This window comes from Glycine soja, chromosome 6 (genome assembly GCF_004193775.1).
Source record: "Glycine soja cultivar W05 chromosome 6, ASM419377v2, whole genome shotgun sequence".
NCBI lineage: Eukaryota > Viridiplantae > Streptophyta > Magnoliopsida > Fabales > Fabaceae > Glycine > Glycine soja.
Genome location: NC_041007.1, coordinates 318,588 through 327,523, shown reverse-complemented (window position 1 = coordinate 327,523; position 8,936 = coordinate 318,588).

Sequence of the window (8,936 nt, the reverse complement as noted above, 5' to 3'; positions counted from 1 at the left end):
ACATTATACTATGTTGTAATGTAGTTATTATTTTATTAAGAGTTTGTAACGTAGTTATTATCAGTGTTTTTATAACTACTTTATATGAACTAATTGATTTTTTTATTCATCTATGATAGTGATTGTGATTTTTATACTGTGTGAACTTATTTCATTAGTTATCAAATTAAAATAATTTTAAAATTTATAAAACTTTTTTAAAAAAAGGTAAAAAAAAAAACTGTTGAATTCATCAATCAAATAGTAAGAGATTTTGTTTTATGAAATTATATATATTTTTTGTTAGAGACAATTCTTCTTAACTCAGATATTATCTCTTGCATTAGTTCTTTTTAAATGTTTAAAGATGTATATTGATGATTTAAATTTAAGATATCTAATAGAGATAAAATAATCTCACACCAATTGATTCATTCATATGGGTAATAAGAATTTGAATTAGTTTGATTTAAATTTTACTTTACATTGACTTAAATTACACATTATTTTTAGGGCAAAATGTGTTTATCCTTTTAAAAAATTGAAATTCTTTTTTGAAATGTGTCACCTTTGAATCTTAAATTAAATGCTAACTTGAAGATAGAATGTGGGATATATTTATATTTTCTTTCCATTTAATAAAAAAAGTTGAATATATTCCAAAATTAGAGGGACTAAAATAAAGTGTTTTTAAAAATAACTAAAATAGAACTTTAAAATTTTTAGTTGGACTGCAAATATGTTATTAGCTCTAATATTTTTTTTTGGTCTAAACATAAATTAATTGCACAAACTCAAATCAAAATAATTATTTAAAAAAATAATCAGAATATCCAATGACCCAAACCGAATCAACTCATTTATTATCTAGTTGGTTTGGTTTAGGTTAGACAAAAAAATGAATTTAAACCAATTAAAATTAATTAATTCAAATATTATTTTCTCTCAAATACGAATTAAATCAACCCATAAACACCCCCTAACAACGCAAATATCGTGGTAATTATGTACTACGTGATGATAAATTTGGGATGCTTGCAAGTTGCATGAGAATTGGGATTAATTATAGTGTTGGAAGTGATAAATTTAGTGTTTATTTAGTTAAATATTAAAATTATTCCTTTTTATTAAAGTAGACAGTAGACGTTTCAAATTAAAATTTATTGACATATTTTAATTATATTTATCTAATTTTGCCAAGTCATTAATTGGACAATGGACATCTATATGTTGATCGAGTGACTAAGGATAAAAATATTATTATTGCTGATATGACAAAGTTAATGGTAAAATCAAGAAATATTCTTCAAACTCTAGAGCCAAATTTCTATACCTTTCTTTCATGGGAGAACAACTTCAACTAAGAACGTTCCTCAAAATAAAAATATAAATCATTTGAATAATAATAAGAATTAGTTATGAAAATATTATTTATTTAAAAATATAAATACATCTTCATTCCAAATTATCATCGTCACATGATGAACATAGTCCATCAAAATTGATGTGTCGTGAGGTCCGCCTGAAAAACCCTCAGCATTAATAACTACATCAGCAGTAACTACCTCTTCAGGTTATTCATGGACCTCGTCAGTTGCATGATCAACATCCTCAACAACAAGTACAACTTCATGATTCACTTCTCTCCCTAAAGCTCTTTCTATAACCCTACCTGACACAAACCTCTGGTTCTAACCATAATCTGCACTTTAAAACAATCATAATAATTATTAATGTCATCATTCAAATAATAGTTCACTTTCATAAATATATATTTACTAATTTTTTATTTAACCTTTTTAATACTTTTATATGTTCATAAATCAATATACAAATTTTTAAAAAATATTTATTGACTGCACATCACTAATTCTAGTAAACTTAAATATATGATAAAAAATCTTACCACAAATTTTTAAATTTCCAATAAATGAGTATTTTTTTTACACTTCCAAATACTATTTATATAAATATTTATTACTATTTGTGTCAAAAAATTTATATCACTATATCAATAAAAAAAATTTGTCATTTGCATATATAGATTTTCTTGTTAAACTAATTTGTACAATACATACTTATAAAAATTTGGAATCAGTGATATTTAAATAGTTTACAAATAACTATTTCAAATTTCAAATATAATTAAATTGCTTAAAAAGCATAAATTAATTATTTATTGAATTAATTAATTATTAAAAACCAACTTAAATGAACAAATATAATAAATTAAATAAATACATATTAAAAATGTAAAACAATATTTATTTATTGAATAAATATTATAACAACTAAATTATTAAATTAATAAGTTGTTTTATTATTAATTAACAAATTAAAATTAAAAATAATTATACGGATCTCCAATCTCCCCCAACTTTGCGTGTGTCGGGCTCCTCGTCTACGTGGTGGGGATTCAATTTTCACTTTCTTATAATTTTCTTGGTTTTTCACTTTCCACTACCGTTACCAAATAGAAAATCTTGGGTAACTTTCACGGATATTGTTTATTAACTAATGCCAAGATTAATACCGTCAAATGTCAGAGTTTAGCTTAACACTCGTATAATGAGAAATATCAGGTTTTACTAGGTTGGAAGCTTCCTCGATCGATATCCAACTAGTATTACTCTAACCTATTTCTTAAATAAAACTCTTTCTATTTCAAATTTACATTTTGTAAATAAATTATACATATTAGTAATAATTAAAAGCTGAATAAAAACTTAATCATATGAAATAAAAAATTATTTTACAAAATTGATTTTTAATAATTAAATAATAATAAATATATCATATTTTATTGATTCAATTGTTAATAATTCACATGTTTAATTTTTGTTACACTAATTTTAAAATAATATTTGTTACTAATAATTATTTTAATATCATCAATTTTTTATCGTTTAAATACACTAGTAATTCCAAACTTTTGATTAATGTTGCAGAGGTATTCAATTGTTTTTTTTTCCTTCTAAAAGCAAGTTATTGTCATAGTTGGAAGTCATAAGATTGATCCTCAAATTACCGAGATAAATTTTATCTCTCTTCCAACAAAATTTTATTTATATACACAATTATGAATTAAACTGGTGTCAAGATATTTAAGAAATTCAATCATTTATCAATTGTGTTGAAAGTTGGTAGAAATATTCAATTGTAATTTATATATGAAAAGCAGAAGGAAATTTGTTTAATATTTAAGAAATAGATTATGTAATTAGCTAGTCAAAATTTATAACAAATGTAATTTTCTTAATTTCATTTGAAAATTAAAATTTTAAGTTTGTTATAATAACAATATATGAAATTTTTTGTGTAAGGTATAGAAATAACAAATATTGTGTGATTAAAAACAAAATAAAAGAAAACTCAGTAATTTACTCTAAAATTAATAGTAGATCTGTTAACCGACTAAGTTTTATATTCAATCAATTTGTCTTTACCTGTTTTAATCCTCTCGTCTCTGGCGTTAATTAAGTTGCCAGCTAATTAATTAATATTGAAAACTAGCCCTGCTATGGGCACATCTCTAGTTACTCAAAGACCAAAAACATATACATGCAGGCAATGGCTATAAACTACTACTAAGCACCTGCTAATTTGTTATTACATATGCTGTTATATATTACTGATGTTACGTATTACAAAGATGGCAGCTTCGATAAAGTATACTCATTTTATTGAAGATTGCGTATGTAATCAGTGTTTCAAGAGAATATTTATATATGATATACTGCCAAAATGATCATATTGTAGAGCCACCTAGCTTTATTTTTAGTAGAGAAGGCATGCATATCACAAAAATCGAACTAAACATTATTCTATTGCTTTCTTATAATTATATATATTTATGTAAAGATGGGGAAACATTAGCATTACGTACGTAGATGGGTAGATGTTGAACACATGATTGACTAATAAGAAAACGTACAAATCGAAATTATCTAATATCCCTGTCATTGTAGATACAAACAAAAGGAACAAACATAGCCTCGATCATCGTTGTGAACCAAAGACCACGCAACTTGTGTATCGCTCTCACGGCAACGTTTCAGCAAAGGCATGTACGGACGAATCCACCAACTTATCTTCAATTATCCAATGTGGCGGTGGTCCTCAGATTACCAAAAGCATTGAATCACCTCTGCTTTAACCTTATATATATATAATGAAAACCTAACAAAAGTAGATGTTTCTTTTCAACTCAAATTGGTAGTGGAGTAGGACAGGGTTTTGATGTAGTAACAACATAACTTGGTGAGGTGAGCAGGTACGTTCAGTGCTTAATTAGTGGTGTTTCTCGGCGTGCCCACGTGAAATTAAATGGAGGAAACTCCAATTACATAATTTGCATCACCGTTTTTCAAAAGATAGCATTACTTTTAATAGTATATATGTATATGTACGGGAATTGCTAACGTACAATTCTTAGCTGCCTAGCACATACATCATCAAATAAAAAGATTAATCAAAGATATCTTAAGATGATTAGCTTATTGAATTTAGTAGTTACTGTTTAAGACTGAAATGTAATCATCACTCAAGATTCAAAACTAATTAAATTCAAACGCCAGTCCTTATATTTTAATTAAGGGTACGGTGATACTAAGGATATAGAAACAGAGAATTTTATTAGTAAATTAAAAAGAGAAATTTAATATTTGTACCATGATATATGTTTTTAATTTGATGAACAAATTTACTTTAATTTGATCCTTGATATCAAAAACCCTTAAATTTACAAAATGTTTAGACTAAGTTAATTGGACTGTGCGTGTCATTGCGCAGACTTTGAATTCACTTTCACAACAATGTAATAGTCCAGTGGTATCTGGGTGTAGATGGAATAATCACAACATCAAGGGACCCTCCTCTCCTCCACCAAAGATTTTCCTTGGTTGAAAATCAACCAACTACTCAAGTTTCATGAGTGTGCAAAATAAGAGTCCAAAAGTGAACAATTATGACGTTGAACGACTTGATTATATATTTGTTATCTGAGTTTCTTTTAAGTCCACTATGGACACGTAACTTGGGGGGAGGAGGTGGGACTGGCATTTACAATTACAGCGTAAGTTCCATGGTTCAAGGTTGAAGGATCAAAGCCAAAAAAGAAAAACAAAGACAAAGTAGTTGAGAAGTTGCTGCAAAGACTTGTTGCGTCAAATACGAGAAATAAACGGGGTATGCGTAATGGAACATGCCCGTCTATAATAATTAGTTTCAAAAAAAGCAAAGCCCATTTTCCACGAGAGAAAGAGTGATAACAAATACACTAGCATGGCAAGGCATAGTAATATATATTAGGTTATGTTTTCACAATCACATGGATTGCACCCTACCCTTTGGTTGCGGTTGCGAAAGACTAGTAGTGACGAGTTCATGGGGTCAAAGTGGGTGGCGTGCACGTGGGTCCATCTCTCTCTCTGCTTCTATACCAAAATCTAATATCTCATTTAATGTTTCAAATAGTGCCAATGACTTTTCCCAAACACCTAGGGAAATGAAACATGATTCTTTTCTTTTCCTTTTATTTCTTTGCGGTAATAAACTCCTACTATAATGTTTCCGTGATTTGGGATTCCACCGTAAGGTGGGTCATGCTCATGCCTTTCTCTCAATACATGTGCACTTCCAAAGAGATTGGTTCAATATAAAGTCCAAACTTCAAAGAGATCAAGATCACTATATGCGTATATGCATATGCATGCTTTCATTTTTTTATGAGCCATTGTATTATATTATATATAATAAACTTTTTCTGCCTTTTACTTTCAGTTATGGCTAAAAACTCCGGTTGGCTCCCACTCCTCAAAACAAATTAAGCGATATATATAACTGATGGTTATTACGTGTACTTTTTGGCTTTTTGGAGGATGAGAAGATTTATACCCGCTATCAACCACTCATAAAGCAATATGTAATTAAAAAAAAAGGTTAAAAATTTCCAAAAACCACATCATCATGAATAAAATTCTGCATAAATGATTAGTGGAGAGTTTGAGACATGCATCTTGTCTTGAAAACGAGATGATTCGAACTTTTTATTTGTAGAAAATGATGCATGACTTACAAGCTATTGTATGTGGCCCACAACTCTGCATGGAATATATAATAAATCAAAAAGATTATGAAAAGTTTTAATTAACATTAAATAAATATTAGGATAACCCTCACTTTCCATTTCAGCTGACATATGTTTAAATTAATTACACCGTCTGATCTTTCATTTTTCAAAAAAATATATTTATTTATTTGTACCTTTTAGCAATATTCACTGAATGGTGTGTAGCATATTATTTTTCTTTTTTTCTTTTTATATCACCAGTTATTACCACGTACACGAGTAATCCTATACCCTCGTTAATCTCAAATATAGATCACCGAAGATAGAAAAGAAAATCTTTCATGAAACATAGACACGCGTAAACTATTTTAACTTCTCAAGTTGAAATCGTATATTTTTCAAATAAAAACTGATAATGATATATTGTGCGCATATCCTTAACTAATTAATAGTTACATTATTTGCTAAAGTTTAATTTCCACACACTGTTCATAAAAAAATCGGCAGATTATACATATTTGTCATGTCATCATTTATTTTGTAAAAAAAATATTATTTATTTTTATAATGATATATTTCAGTTATAGAAATTAATTATCTTAATAACTATTTTTAAATGTGGTATTTTTATATTCTGAAACAAAATTATTTAATTTATCCTCTTATTACTATATAAAAAATATTAAATAAAATTGTATTTAGTGATTTAAAAATAAAAAAACAATTTAAAATTTTCGTTTTTTAATAAATATAATTATGTACAGAAAAATGTTAGATGAAAAATAATATTATTTATGTTAATTAAAGAATGTTAATCAAGATACGCTAGTGAGGTAAATAAAAAATTATAGATATTTAATGCAAATACAGTATTTATCATTTTAAAATATAAAATGATTTAATAATTTTTTCGGTATTAAATATAATACTTATTAATGATAAAAAAACATAATACTTATTTTCTTTGCTATTAATTACTTTATGGATAGTGATGAAAGAATATTTAATATAAAATGTATCAAATATTTTATTAATTATTTAATACTGATACTCCTTGTGCCTGCAGTCTGGTGTCATTTAATAAAATCTCTTTTCTTTGACTTTCAAAAAAATATTTAAAACTATTTTTAAAATAAATAAAATATTATATTTAAAATTTTTGTCATCACTTTCCAGTTTCCATAAAAGCAATTAAATAGCAAATGCATGTTAAATTCATTATCTGACTTGACATGTAGACAATTATATATATATATATATATATATATATATATATATATATATATATATATATATATATATATATATATATATATATACTCCCATTAAAATATTTAATTATTATGAAAATTAAATTAGAATTACAAATATTAACTATACAGTCGTATATCAATGATTTATATTGTAAATTATATAATAATCACATAATTACTTGAAAAATATGTATACTTTAATCTTAATTATTTAAATATAATATAGTCATATATTTATGATTATCAATTTTCAAATTAATAATAAATTCTTCTAGAAATTTCTCTCATCTTAATAACAATAATTTGAAGTATATTAATTTTATTAATGATGTAAAAAAATCTAATTGACCACCTATTCAGTCACTTGCATCATAATTCAATGCATGTTATTTTTAATAATAATGTGATTAAATATGTGAATACTAGCTTACAATCTTCAATTCAGAAAAGAAAAAAGAAAAAAAAAGCTTATACAATCTTCATGTATTGAAATCAAATTCAATAATTCAAATTAATGTAAAAAATATAACAACACTTACGTACAGAAGAAAATAGCATAACCCGCCAAAAAAAAGTATACGCAGTATATTACTACCATATTATAATAGTTTGAGTTGTTTTCATGAGATCGAGATTTTAATTATATACACGAGACATTCATATAATTTTGAACACTTAAATGATTAACGTGGGATTATGGATTTATGGTGATCTATAAAGTGTATGAGAGGGTAAGTGTGCTATAAAAAGGTAAAAATAAAATAAAATTAAGTACTCTTTTTTTATTTATTAACGAGCCAAACTTATGTTTTTGTTTTACGTAACAAACTTAATGATTGATAATTACTCAAAGAACAGAACCATTTTGATGCTGATAAATTTTCTTTGGAAAAACGTGATTTTTTTTGTTGAATGAAATTTACCACATTTTTCCCGACATCACTGCTTATATATTCATATTAACGCGGAAATGATTTTATAACATCCAATTATTTTTTTCTAACGATATTTAATCATATAAATAAGAATATTAAATATTTTTAATTTTTTTAAAAAATAGAGTGAAACGGTGATGTACCAAGTTACCAACGTTAGCATGCACCTGGCATAAAAAAGTCGCATGTTAAATATTTATAAATTACAAGTAGTACATTTTAATTAAAATAAGTAATACATATACTATATTTTCATTCAATCACTGGTCACTATATATTATATGTTTTTAATCTTTTATAATCACTATATTAAAATCATACTAAAAATATTATCTAGTTGGTCGAGCATGTAGAAGTTAAGCTAAAATATAAATTTTTTTATCCTATTATTTTAAAAAATTATTTTAAAATAAAAACATTTAATCATCCCTTTATCAAAATTTGCAACTTGATTCTAATCATCAATTTTTTCTATTTTTTACATTTTAATTAAATAAATTATATTTTAATGATACCTTAAATAATTATAATTATCACAATATTGGACTTAATTGAATTTGAGACCAATTATCAATTTTTTCTATATTTATTTTTTTATTTCTTACATTTTAATCATGATCACAATACTAAAATTCATGAATAACTTGCTCATATTAATTAACGATAATATTAAATGATCTTAAATTTATTATGCAAAAC